General features: G+C 39.1%; 1 protein-coding gene and 1 non-coding gene across 10 annotated transcripts in view; one reads left to right on the forward strand and one right to left on the reverse strand.

Moving 5' to 3' along the window:
- Positions 1-14,938, reverse strand: part of Nbea (neurobeachin) — a 559,026-nt gene that overhangs the window by 527,049 nt on the left and 17,039 nt on the right. The window lies entirely within an intron of this gene.
- On the forward strand, positions 4,216-4,343 carry LOC120101340 (small nucleolar RNA SNORA17). The gene has a single exon (XR_005501707.1). It is a non-coding gene; the product is annotated as a small nucleolar RNA SNORA17 (small nucleolar RNA).

Consider the following 14,938-nt stretch of genomic DNA (forward strand, 5'->3'; position numbering starts at 1 on the left):
TGTACCTAATCCTGGAGAGACTTGAGGCCCCAGGGAGTAGGGAGGAGGTCTGATGGGGTGGGTGTGGGGCAGGGACATCCTCTTAGAGATGGGAGAGGAGGAATGAGATGAGGTAGACCAGGAGGGGAATAGCACCACCGGACTGTTAAAAAAAAAAGATTAAAGAATAAAATAAAATTTCTATGTTCTCTCAATAAATATTATTAAAGGCTTAGAAGTCAGTACTAAGTTGTGCCACTAACAAATGTGGCCAACTTAAGTCTTTCAGAAATCAGCTTTGCTTAGAATATGTCCACTGTATTGGTTACTTGCCTTGTTTCTAATGCAAAATACCTAAAAAGTTGCAATTTAAGGACAAATAGGTGGATCCAGCCCTACTGCATACACAGTCAGGAAGTAAGACTGTGGACATGAAATGCAGTTAGGCTACAAAATCTCAAGGCCTGCTCTGAGTAGCCCACTTCTTGTAAAGTTCTACTTCCTCAAACTCCAACAACCTTCACAAATAGTGCTACCAGCAAGGAACAAAGTGTTCAAGCACATAAGCCTATGAGAGACACTTTTACATTCAAACCACACGCCTATTTAAAGAGTTAAAAAAAATTAAGCAATTTTTAGGAGATGAAGACACGACACAGCAGTTAAAAGTACTGGCTTCCTTTCAAAATACCCAGAATCTGGATGCCAGCGCTCACAAAGCAGCTCAGTCATCTCCAGTTCCAGGGTATCTTATGTTCTCTTGGGCACTGAATATACGCAAACATACACACGTAAAGTAACATGAATAAATCTAACTTTTAAAGTTGCATTCATCTTTTCCCACCTTCTATCAGTGAGTGTATAGTGTGTATGCATAAGAAATAAGAGACAAACCCTTAACACAGAACATTTAGTCCAGAAAGGAGTATAGGACAGCACATTTTAGAGAAGTAGCTTCTGTGTACTGTTAGGGTCAGCATGCACTGTAAGACATTTATGCACACACAGTCCGTGCCCATTTGTTCTGACATCAAAGAACAGGAGTGTGGGCAAGCACGAGCCTGAAATGGTTTGCTTCAGACCACAATGGAAAATCAGCACATTTATGACTTTAATAATACTATAATGGAGCTAATTCATTCTCCTTAGAAGCCTGCTTCATCCTCACATTCCTTCTGCTTTCCCTGAAAATCTACTCCTCAAACAAGATGAATCCATCTCTCCTCAAAAAGGCCCTAGTTGTTTCTATTTCTCTTAACAACACATAGAAAATCACTAATAGGCCTAAGTCAGAAGCAACTCCTAGTAGAAGTTTAGCCTAGGCAAGTAAGTGACTTGCTGCTTCTTCACATGTAAACTACGAGTGAACTGGAATTACAGGATTTGACTTCAAGAGTTTATCATAAGGGTAGGGGTTGGCTTCATGAATAAACTAGAGGCAAAACCCTGATGGGACTATTTTCTTTTTTCCCCTAATGAACCAAACAGTACCAAAACCAGTTAATCTGTATCCAATATTTTACAAATATACTTCCACTGATAAAAGTAAAGAGCTATTTCAATACTTGCAGTTTATGCTGAAATACATTTCTTTTATGATTAAAAATAATACTATTAACTCACTGTGGCCACTAGCAGAAAGAATAAACAAAATTTTGTTTTCCTTTGTTCCAACACTAAAAATATTAAGTTTCTCAATATTTTAATTTCACATTCATTTCTGCATATCCTCTTAAGAAATTCTCTTTACATCTTATTCTTTGGTTGTGGGAAAGCGAATAGCAGTTAAACCTAACCCTGCCCTATCCCAGTTAAAATAATTAATTCTGGCCCACTCCAATGTTTCACTTGATTAGGGGCCATCTAAATGGTTGTCTCTGTAACTATTGAAAATCTCTTGAATACAAAGATAGAAACATTAAAAAGAGAAATTGGTAAATCAGGATTATTCATTCCATTGTGAAAACTCTAGGCAAGAATAGACAATCAGTATTACTTTATCCAAATAGAACACAAAGGAGGAAGAGAAGAAAGACAGCCCCAAAAAACTTCAAATGCTCTAACTTCCATTAATGGGGAGTGTAACACTACTTTATCAAATTTCTGTTCCCTACCAGTTATCTGCATTTGGAACTTCACTAATCACAAGCCCGTTTAAGTCACAGGAATCAACCCCTGATCCAAAGTTCTAATTCTCTCTGAAAACAGGAGTAGACTCAAAAAGACAAACAGCATTCTAACAACAATATTTTAGCCAAAATCACAAATAAAAGAAAGTGATGGAAATCGGGATCACTACTCAAATAACAGAACTAATCAGTTATACTTTAGAATGAAATCTTCAAGGTTTATGAATTAGAGAAACAAAGAAGAGTTAATGAAAAAGAAAAAGAACAAAGTTTGTCTCAGCTGATGCTAGAACACATTACTAGCTGGGGCATAGGTGTTGGTAATTTTCTGTAACCACTCACTAAGCATCTTTAAAGGAAATGTCTAAGGCAATGCGAATGAACCAAAACAATTTTCTCTAAAATATATCATCAAGGTTGAGATATCGTTTTTAACATTCAGCTGTGGCCTCTGTGTACAACGGCATGGAACAGCCAGGTAAAATGAAGCCTACTCATGCAAGAGTGGCAAGTGCTAGGGAAGTAGACAATCATTTTCTGATTGGATTTGACACTACAGAAGGCAATTCACCTGTAATACTGTAAACCTAGTCAAATGCCCACAGCGGTTGAAGGTCTTAGGGCAGCCACTGCTATTGTTTTGCTAAAGGGACATGATATAACATCAAATTGCTTTTGAAATGGCTATGTTTGTGCCCACAGATTAGTGCAGCTGTCAATTTTCATCAAAGAAGCCTTATTTTCTAATTGTCCGTGATAACTAGACTCATAACTGGTTTCAAAGAACTAAAATAAATGAATGTTGGAGCTTCAGCCATCAATGGGACATCTACATCACCCATCACCCCCCACCCTAAGGCTCACAGACACCGTGATTTTCATAAACAAGACTAATCCTGCCAATACCCAATTCTGGAACAGGGAGAGGGTTCAGAGAGTCTGACCACTCCCAGCTAATTCTTTTGGTAAATGCTTGGGGGTACAGAAAAAGGTTTTCTTTTTTCTTTTTTTTTCAATGTAATTCTAAGTATGGCATTTGGAAAATCTATCAATTATTAAGTTCAAAAGTACCTCTGAACATGTAGTCATCAGGTCAGAAGTACAGTCTTTAAGTGTGAGTCCTTTAACTTATACTATTTATACTGATTCTAAGTAATTGAGCTCAAATTGGAGGATTTTACCCTTACCTTTCAATGTTCTACACTAACTTGAGTATCAGTCCCACAATGAATTCTAGGATACCTACTTGATGTCAAACAATTAGCACTTTAAATAAGGTCTTCTCGTTTGTAAGACTGCCTGTGTATTATCATCACAGTGCTGAGTAGTTGCAACAAATGCCAAGAAGCGCACAGGTCTATAAAGTCTGTTTCTTTACAGAGAGTTTACTGCTTACAGATCTAAAGTCTTTCTCCTATTCTGTATACTTTTGTCCTACATGTCTAGCCAGCTGTCTAGTATATTTACATATTTGCATATGTGTTGATACAGAAGCATTTGCCTATTTCCCCTAGTATACGTTGTCTACTAGATTTCAGTGCACAGACTTCCTCTTGCCCACAGCTCAATCTTAACTCCTCCATGCAGCAGTGCTAGAGAGGTGAGGCCCCTTGAGAAGGTTTTGATTCACAAAAATGGAGCCCTCTGGAATGTGTTAAATAGTGCCTTTCTCTCTTCAAGTGAATTTATCTCTCATGGAATGCATCAATGATCATTGTTGTAAGCAGTTTTTTTTTTTTTATCTTTTACATACACCCTTTGCACAAGTAGAAAAAGCATGAGACCCTCACCAGAAGTCACCCAATCTTGAAGTTTCCAGCCCCTACAACTAACTATAAACCAAAATACACTTCTAATTTGTAAAATAACCACCCACCTCAACTATTTTGTTATAGCAACAACATCAAAACTAGACTCAAGTCACTGCTTAAGATCACAAGCTATATAATAAATTATATGTTTAACACCAACTTACCAACACAGAGCTGACAAAGTTTAATAATCCAAACAAGGTGTTTCTTAAACCACGTTTCTATTCCAGTGCTTTTTACCTTTTCACTGACTATTTTACAAGACCAGGCTATGTTTTAAAAAATGCTACTCAACCCTGCTCTCAGTGGCATCACAGGGATGGGTACTAAGTCATTTGTGAGTCAACAGGTGGAAGAGCAGGGAGGCAATAGCTAAGCTCAAAATTCTGACTGTGAATAACTGAATGATTAGTAGCCTAGCATTCCCAAAAGAAAGCGAGCCTGAGAAAACCACCAGTCCAGCACCAGGCAGGCCTGCATGGGCTCCCAGGACAGGGAGCAATCTAGACAGTTCAAGAACCCCACCTGAGACTGCGGGCCCCAGGGCAGAAATGAAACTGAGACAGATGACCCTCATAAGGGGCCAGACAGGCAGATCGAGGAATGAGCCCAAGACAACCACCAAACTGGCACCATGTATAAAGTAACTTTTATTCTTTAGTAGTAATTGTCATCTGGAGGCTTACTGCTTCTGCCTGCCAACCTAGGTCTAGTCTTAGAAGCTTCTAGCCTCTGAACAATCTTACCTATGCTTGGAATGTTTTCAGCCTCTGAGACTTACTCCTGGATGGTTTCTGAGTTTGGCTGGATGGTTCAAGTCAGCTCTTCTAATTCAAACTCCTCTCCAAACTGATTCAATCTGGCTTCTCTCTCAACCTCTGACTGAATTGTTCTGTTTGGTGTAACTTTAATTTTTTTCAAATCCCATTTTTAATGATGATTTAACCTTCCTTGTAACCCACCACCCACCAGAAGTAGTGGGAAAGAAAAGATGGGGAGAGGAGAAGTTTATGGACCTGTTTAGAAAGGTTCTTTGGAGCAACTCTGTGTTGTCTGGAAATTGGAAGTTCAGATCACAGGTTATCAGGCAGTGGCAGCTAGATCCACTTGCAAACACTTCATGGATACACCAGCAGTCCAGTTCAGTAGAGTAAGGTTAACAACAGTGGTGTCATAACCTAGCAGAGACAGCCAGCCTCAGCCTCGGCTTGAGTTAGCAGGAGAGAACAGGAACATTGGGAGTTTTTAGTTGTGCCTCTCTCAGGGGAGCAAAGAGCAAGGAAATGAAGATCAGTGAAGATGAGAGATGCACAAGCATTACAGCTAGCTGTATCTCTGGCACGCCACAGAGCCCTATTTATAGCCTCCAAACACCACGTGCCATCCACGTGCCCTGCCTCAGCTTGGCTCTTGCCTCAGCACGTGCATCCAATCAGCCCGTGTCCTAGGAAGCGGCTACAAACTGCAGCACACCACCGGAAGATTTTTGGTGCATTTCTCTCTATGGCATCCCCAATGCAGCTTAACTACAGAATGTAAGGCAGACCAATATAAGAGTGTTGTTAGCAAAGAATCTTAGATCACACATTCTTTGACGTGCTTGCTTTAGCAGAACATCCTCTCTCCTGTGTCTGCTTGGCAAATCCTTCATTACTTCACAAGTTGGCCTTAGCCTTTCACACCTGTGTCCACTTTAATGAAACATTTCTTCACGTGTCTGCCCGCAAAACACCATCCAACCGACTTTCCAAAGAACCCTTAAGTTTCCACTTCATCTCTCTCTTTCTGTTTAAGAATTGTCCTTTTCTCTAACATTAACACTCTATACACAATAGAAATAATTTTCAATAAATGGCTTATGTACAATATAGTCAAACAATAGTCTAACAAAACAACCTTAAATTTCTATCAGCTGTTTCATATTGTTACTGTACTATGCCTGCAAAACTCAGAACAGGGTCATGCTGACTATGTTATGAGGTTTCTTAATTTTCAGAAATCCCACAACTATATTCTTCACGTAGGGTCCTTCAAAATAAAGGTCAATATGAACTGTTATGTCTCAAATGGCTTAAGTTAGGGCCGAACACTGAGCCACAATTCCAGCACCTGCATATGAGCCCCTCCTCCTCTTCTTCTTCCTCCTCTTTTTTTTTTTTTTTTTTTTTTTTGCGGTTTTACCCTTTATAAGCTGGCCCTGAGAAATGTCCAGCGCACAGCTTTGAGCTCTGGGCCTGAGCTGTTGCCCTGGTCAATTAGTCTTTAGGTGTGTGTTCAATAAACCATCCCTGTCTGGCTGAGATCAGTGTTCATGTGGTTTGCGGAGTGACTTCTGGACTCCAACACAGACTATGCCTAAGATGACCCCTGATGGCACCCTAAGGCATAAGGAGAGCATGGCACTCTTAGGAGTGCTAAGAAGACTGCCGACACTCAGAGACCTCAGGCACCACTAAGAGAAGCAAGTAAGTGGTGGAGAACTGGAAGAGAAAGAGAAGCAGAAGTACGTGGGCACAATAAAGAGAGGCAGAACTGGACACTCAAGGGTAGTGAGGAACAGCCTGATGTGAGTAGCCAGTGATGCCACCTGGAACCAAGGTGGTGGCCTGGCCTGTGCTGCCACCATGGGTCATGTCTGGGTCCCTGACCTTGCAATAGCAAGGGTCTCTTACTACAAAAATCAGACCAGATGTCCCTGGTCTGGGCTGCCACTTGGAGACATGTCGATGACTGAAGATTGTTCAGAAGCAGCCCCACCCCACATCTGAGCATTCTGGGAGAGCTGGCTCTGGGGGAATGAGATCAGAAGGGCTGACCCCACCTCTAGCCCACTACAGTCCCCTGGAGATCAGGCTCCATACACCGCAGGAGGTGCAGGCCAGTCAGTCCTGAGGATACGGGCATGGGAGAGTTGGCTCTACCATCCATCTAACATGTGGTGCTGTAGATGAGGAAGAGATAGCCTCCTCCCCAATCACTCCCCACCACATGCAGCAGGCAGGAGACATGGTCCCAGGGTCATGAGAGGAGGAGAAAAGGTACCTGTCCCTCATCAACTATAACACTCCAAAGAGCATGCTCTGTATACCTTGCTTGGGCAGAATAGTAGAGCTAGCCATAGATGTGGGGCTTGCAGATGAGCAACTCTAAGGGCACGAGTGTGGGAAAGCTGGTCCTACCTTTGTCTGCACCACTCCCTCACCCCTTTCCACTTATGGCAGGCATGAGAGCTGGTCATCCATCAACAAGGGAGAGTTGTTCCTGCCCCTCATCCGGGCAGCACAGTAGAGACAGCCATTGGTTTGAGGCTTACCAGTAAGCTAACCCTGAGAGCCTGACTGTGGAGAGCACACCCTGCTATTTGTCTGCTGTGCAGTGGCATCAGTAAGGGATAAATCCCCTTCCCTTCCGTTTGCCCTCACCACCTGCAGCAAGCAGGAGAGCAGGCCCTACCAGGGTCATAAGAGGAGGGGAGTCGGCTCTTACTTCTCCAACTGCAGCACATAGGCAAGCAAGCCCTGCACCTAGCTGGGCTACAGTAGAGCTGCCCCTGGTGGTGAGAGGAGTCAGTGAGCAAGTCCTGAGGATGTGAGCATGGGAGAGCTGGCCCAGCAACTTGTCTATCATGCAGCAGACTGGGTGAAGGAGAGAAGCCCCCTCCATCCACACACCTTGCTACCTATGGCAGGTGGGAAAGCTGGCCCAGGGCCTGCCCTTCACCTGCTACAGCACTCGAGAAAGTGGGCTCTGTACCTCACCTGGGCAGCAGGGTAGAGCTGGCCCTGGTTGCAGGGACTGCTGTTGAGCCAACCCAGAGGGTATGAAAGAGAGAACCAGTGAGTTGAACTGCTCAGATGCCTCTCGGGCTCAGCTCCAGGGCTTTGAATTGGCCCACCCCAACATCTACCCCATCAATGAACTGCTAGTGTGTATAAAGGGGCCAATTCCACAGATCCAAAACTACAGGATCTCCATGACACAAGACTACAACAGGATATTCAGAGGAGTCTCAGTGAAGTCCCAGTATTGACACAGTACCAGAAGCCAGAGTCCTGTACCAGACCAATGACTCACTGCAATGAATATTTGCAAGCAAAGAAGTGTGAACAAAACTGGGACACACTGTGACATACTGCAGTTTCCACAACAATGTTTCACTGTTGGTGGAGGGAGGTTGCAAGGGTGGAGGGCAGATACAAGTAAAGGAGAAGAGAAGTGGAACTGCGATACATGATGTGGGGTACATAAAAACCAATGAAAAGTCAAAACAGAACGATTAGTGTATTAAAGTCTGCAAAGACCACAACTCTCACCTAACCCAACTTCATTTCTAGTCAGGCAAAATAAAATGAAGTCTAGAATGCAATGATTACCCAATGAACTAGCAACAGATTAGAATACAGATCCAAATCTATCATATTACTGAGAACAGCAAACTTTTCAAATACTACTAATCAAAAGGAAATACAAATAAAACTAAAGATCTTTTTAAATGCCATCCAAAGAATACTCTAAATGTATGCTCCTTTGAGTGTCATGCAATGAGAAGGCTGCTATAAAGTCACCATACTACCTCCTATATCACAAAAGTCTTGAGAGGTGGACTTGGGTACCCCATTGAGACACAGCATGCTTAATCACACAGATGACTTGAATTCTGACCCAATCTTCCTATCTCCGTTAGGGCAACAAACACCTCATGAGTATTTAAACCTTAGGAGGACCACATTTTGAATAGCACTGCACTATATGTGCATTCTCCACCGAGACTGTTAGAGATAATCTGTATCTCTCATACACAGTTGAGAGAGGAAAGAAGGAAAGATCCTTCTTTTACTGTTTTCAAATGAATGAAAAATATGCACGTATGGAAGACTGAATGGATAGACACACATTTATATTTACATAGTAGATCTACAAAGAGTGAGAGAAATAAAGGCTTAGAGAGGTGTATTATTTGGCTCAAGGGCATAATGCAAAGTAAAGACAGAGCCAGGATTTGAATTCAAATTAGTCAAACCAGGAAGGCCAAACTATTTATAGAAAACCAGGATACAAAAATACTTTGACTCAAAACATATTTACATAGTGATTTATAAATCTAAATACAGAGAGTCAGGTACATCAGTTGCTGGTTTTAAAGGAGCTAATAGCAGCAAATGCAAGATCAAGCCATAAAAGGCATCTGTTTAGTTACAGAGAAGTCAACACAAAAATATCTCCTGTAGGAAAAAAATCTATAGCAGAGTGAAAAGTTTAAAGTCAGATCTAAAGGATAGATTGGGATTTGCTGAGAGACAAAACACTTACAAAAAGATGGTACAAGTAATCTTTATGTGAAAAACCTGAACCCAGAAATGAGTCGGGTTTTGGAAAATTTTTCATTGAATAGTTTTTAGTTTGTTTGTTTGTTTTGTTGTTTGTTATTATTATTTTGTAATATTTACAAAGACTTAGGAGTTGAACATCCTTAATCCAAGAACTACGTATGCTCTTTTAAATAGTGACACATTTCTTTCAAATTTTCAGATTAAAGATGTTCAACCTGTAGTTGAAAGCACCATGTGAATGCAAATTTCCTTCTTTAGAATGCCTTTACTCCACTCAGTCTACTCAACAAAGCTCAATTATTCCTCCCAAGCCAACTTCAAGGAGCTCCTCCATCTTCAAATCTGTCCTCACTCCTCCAAATATAGCGCTCTATGATGATGTTGCAGCACCTAATGCATACCTCCAATCAAGGTCACAAGCAAAGAGAAAAGGCAGAACCAGGAGCTGAATTCTGACTTTGGATTAGTTATCAAAAAGCACTAACATGATTTAGGTTTTTTGTTTGTTTGCTTTTGTTTTTTTGTTTTTTAATGTATATGTTAGTTTCACTAGAATTCAAGGCCAGTCTGGTCTACATAGTAAGATTCAGGACAGCCAAGCCTACGCAGAGAATGATTTGGGGAGGAATAGGGGGACAGGGACACCTAAGAAACTGCTGGCATACTCTACAATGTTAATGGAAGACTAAAGCATGAATAACCAGTTCAAGGGGGCAGGAGGAGACAGTGACCCAAATTACACTAACAGTATCCTACGTCAGATGGGTAAGGACAACCAGCCCTGCTTAGCATTGCTAGTAAGCACTGTGATGCTGCACATCAGTGTTTAGCCTGGGCTTAACTCCTCTTTAGTTCCAGCTTGATCATTCTGGAATCAAGAATTTGCCTATAAATAAGCCCAGTAATCTAAATGCTCTCAATTTCTTCCTTCACAACCTTGCTTCGTTCTGCTTCACCTCATCCAAAATAGAGTTGGCTCAATACAAATAAGAATTTGCAAATTCTCGTCAAAGCAACCCACACCTGCCTAGAAATAACTCCAATTTTGTACTTGTGATTTTCTTTAGGGGATGAAAAGCACTCTCAAATGTGCAGAAACCACCTTTGCTAGGACCAAAGTGAATATGGGGTGGGGGGAGCACGTGGGGGTGTGTGAACAGAACCAAAGAACATGTGTACCCAAGGAGATACAAACATACTCAACCCTAGGAAGTAAGAATTTATGCAGAACCTAAGAGAAACAATTGTCACTAGAGACAGAGGAGGCATATCATACATGTTATATATATCATGTTATTGACCTTGGTGCTTATACACTAAGAGTAGACATTGAATGATTTTGCACCAGAGTATACAAATTCTTAAGGGCTTAAGAAAAAAAATCAAAAAATCAAAATTCCATAGCTAAGTATATTGATCATTGCTTTAGTACCACACCTAGAATTTGAAATATCAACAAATCAAATTCTAAAGTTCTTTTTTTAATTTAAAAGCAGTATGGAACTGGAGAGTTGGATTAGAGTTAAGAGTGCTTGTCATGCTTGTAGCGGACCCACATTCAACTCCCAGTACCCACAAAGAAGATCACAATCTTCTGTAACTCTACTCTGAAGGGAATTGGTATTATACATCATATATATCTCCATCCTATCCCTAACTCTATAACATATACTTACTATATGAACTATGTTATATATAGTATATATAATATATACATATATCAAGCAGCAAGCATACTAAATGCCGCCCTCTGTATAAAATCTAAAAAGGCAGAGGGGATTAGTTCTTTTATCCTTAGTTTTCTTACCTATAAAACAGTATCAAACTTCAAGGCTAACCTGTAGACAATTTAGCACAGTGGCTCTTAATCTGAGCTTAACAGAGATTTAGTAGCAGTCGCAATAGTCATAGTAGTTCTAGTCATAGTAGTAACAAGAGTATTGCTATCACAAAAGAAAAGAAGTCTCCATTTCTGGGATATTATGCAGTTATTTAAGAAGACAGAATGACGCTGAAGCACTAAAACATTGAAACTATACTCAAGGTTACCACCAGTGGATGATGCCTTTGAGTGCACAGATAAATGCACACAAGAACAAAGATGTGAGGAAGAAAAGAGGACTGAACAGAAGAATGGAAAAGGATGGAGAATTCAGACTGAGACATTTTTAAATGACAGTTACTATAGCAATATAGTATAAGATAATCTAATGCAAAGTAGGTTATTTTTTGACAGCGAAATAAATCTTCCAGATTTATTTCAGAAAAATATTCTGTTTTCCAGGTAAAGTTAGAATTTTTTTCTTGTCTTCTGGGTTTTGATAACAGCAAATATACGGACATCTATGAAAATTCATATAAAGCTTTTTACAGTAGCTGAAAAAAAGCAGAGTTTTTTTTTCATTATTTCATTCTGACAGCAGAAAGAATATATGTTGGAAAAGAACTGTCATCTCACTGAACAAAAGCCTTCCTACACTTAATTCTATCAATTGCTTTTCATCAACATTTACAGTTTGCCCACCACAGTATCTGCTGACAATAAAATGCATTTTAATTTGTTGCCATATTGATTTCCATGAATTATTTAGGCAATTTTTACCAGAGCAAGGAGAACAAGCTTTTCCCTTGTGACATGTGGGTTTCAAATTGTGCTATTAAGTCAATGCCATTAGTTAGGATGAGGTTTACAGACCCGTAACAGGAAAACCCAAAATATAAATGGCTTGAACAACATGAAAACATTGCATACATGTGTACAGTCATGTCTGTAGGCATATATAGAAATACAACACTCTAGAATATGTTTCTATTTATAATATTTCATTTATTTTTAAATTCTTAAAAATTTCAGTAATTTCCTCCCCAACCAAATGGTATCCAATAAAAATATAACATGTCCCAAATGCAACTCATAGCTATTTAAATTGTCTATCAAGCTTGTTGAAAGAAAATAAATAAAAGAAAACAAGTTAAACATTTATTTTAAAAATCTAAATTCCCAAAATATCATTTCAACATGAAATTACTGAAATAATCTCATTTTTTGTATCTAGTCTTTAAATTCCTCACAATCAAAGGCTTCTTCATTATGAGGCGCTCTCTCATCTACACCTGCAGCCCAGAGGTCATATGTACCCAGGACAGCTATTAATGTGGCCCAACACAAAATCAGAAGCTTTCTTAAAACATTATATGAGATTTGGGGGGTAATTTTTTTAACTTTGATTGCAGAATTCTTGAGCATGAACTTTGTAGATGACAATGTCATATCACAACGTAAAAAGGTTGGACATGCCTATCTGGGTTAATCTTTGTCAAATAATTTACATATTTCATTGCCTATATCTGTCAATCCTACAGCATTTAGACTCCAAGGCAGAAATTCTAATGTAATCACATATTTACAATTTCTACCAATCCACACAGTAAGTACTCAATAAGTATCTGTGTAATAATAATGATAATAATAATGTGTACATTTTGTAAATATGTGCACATTCATTGCATATAACTGTGCACATGTTTGTACATTTATGTGAATATATATAAACCCAAGGTCTTACTGAAAATGAATACACATACTCACACCCAACAGACTGCTATTAAACTGAAGGAGAGATGAGGGCCACAGCAAAGTAAGCAGGAATATAAGAACTAGATAATCTATACAGTAATCCATCCCAAATAACTAAACCCAACAGGAAAATTATGTAACTGAATAATAACTTACTCATGTATAATATCCACCTGTGTACTTATAATAAAGAAGAGCTTTTATAAGAATTCTGGCCTTTTTTCAAAACAGGATATACTTATGGAGTCTCTCTTTAACAACTAATACCATCTCACAAGCCTTATTACACTTTATTCCCATAAACTTTTATCCTTCTACTTATATAGATATTAGGTTAACACTGTGAAGTATGTAATTCATTATTGTATAGATTCAGGCCCCATTAATTTTTACTCTAAAGTCAAAACCTCTACTGTAGATGTCTATATTCCATATTTCCTAAGTAAATCATTTTCAATTTATTTCAGAGTTCGGTAGCATAATTTTCAATGTATTGTGCTCAGTTGTCATTCTGAATGAAAATCTGTCATGCAGTAACTTAAACACATTAATTTATCTCTCAGAGTGAACATCAGTAATCAGGGTAGGCATAATTTCCAGTATACATACATGTTCTCTTTTAATGAAAAAACTCAGCAAACCTGACTAAAATTTGTTCAACACACCCTCTATGCTTGTATTTATCAGTTCTCTCATCAAGAAAAGAATCTTTACTCATCCTGAGAAACACCAACACTCACAAACAAGAACAAACAGAGGCAGGTATGGCGGGGCACAGCTTTAATCCCAGCGCTCAAGATGCCATGGCAGGAAGAACTATTGTGAGTACAAAGCCAGTCTGGTAACAGAACAACAACAGTGATGACAGACAAGTAACTGAGTGATTGCAATTTGAAGAAAAAAATCTGTCCTTGAAGAGAGGATGAGGGGATAAGGTTTTCTTATAGAAAAAAAAAGTAGTTGACAAAATAGTAATCTCACCAAACCAGCTAAGAAAAAAATTAAACTTATATTACTGTTCTTCAGAAATCAGAAATATCTTTTAAGTTCTCAGTTCATTCCCTCTTTTCTTTGTTCACAAATGTTCAAGGTTCTAGCTCCTACTTCCACAATCAGTGAAGGAGCAGTGCTAACAAAACCAAAACCTTAACTCCAATCCTATGTGTTTCAACCAAAACTGTACTCATGAGTAAATACAGCTTCATCATGGCTATGAAGCTATCTCTTCAAACCTGATCTACTATTCTATAAGCTGGCTAACGGTTAGCAAGTGCTTACCATGTACCACGCCTATAATCAGTACAAGGCTCAGCAAGATCGTATTACTTCCTCCAATCAGAACCTGAGATACTCAGTCTGCCCTGATGAGCAGCCTTTAATTGATTTTGATAGGAAAACTTTTCTACTCCAAAGGTAAAGGGTGACTCTATGACAGTTGTGATCTGTGACACATAAGATAGATTTGTCTTTCCAAGCTTCCAGATATAAAGCCTACCAATGGAATTGGCTGCAGACCAACAGGGGAAGGAGAGAAAACACAGGCTTCTGAAATTTGTCAGACTCACATACATATAACTCTGCCTCCTCCACACACACACACACACAGACAAATTTTAAAATGTACTTTTTAAAAGAATGGTCCATCTTCAAAAATTGTGTTATATAAAAATAAGTTCAAATGTGTATAGACCGTGCTTTCTAGTAGCTTGTAAAATAAACTTAATTTTTTAAAATAATTTTTTTCTTATTGTTTAGTTTTAAAGTAGACTATTGAATGTAAGTACACTATCAGTTTCTAACTCACACAGTGGATTGCAGGGCGTTTAGTTCAGAAGAATGATGAGTTGAATATTCAATAAGGAACTGAAATTACTATGTGTAACAACCTATGAGAAACTGACTGCTGTAACCCTTAGTGTTTTAGGTAACAAGATAAAAATAATTAATATGAAAAAGTTGCTGGTCTTTCTTCCCTCTGTGCCTACTCAGGAGAATCATGGCTTTCTTGTTCAGTTTTCACTTCCCCCATCCCTTTGGGACTACCTTGTCACTGTAATTATTTTAAGCTTTGTAAGATAGAAAGACAAAGAAATACTATGAATACAAAGATTA

Source organism: Rattus norvegicus, chromosome 2 (genome assembly GCF_036323735.1).
Source record: "Rattus norvegicus strain BN/NHsdMcwi chromosome 2, GRCr8, whole genome shotgun sequence".
Lineage (NCBI taxonomy): Eukaryota > Metazoa > Chordata > Mammalia > Rodentia > Muridae > Rattus > Rattus norvegicus.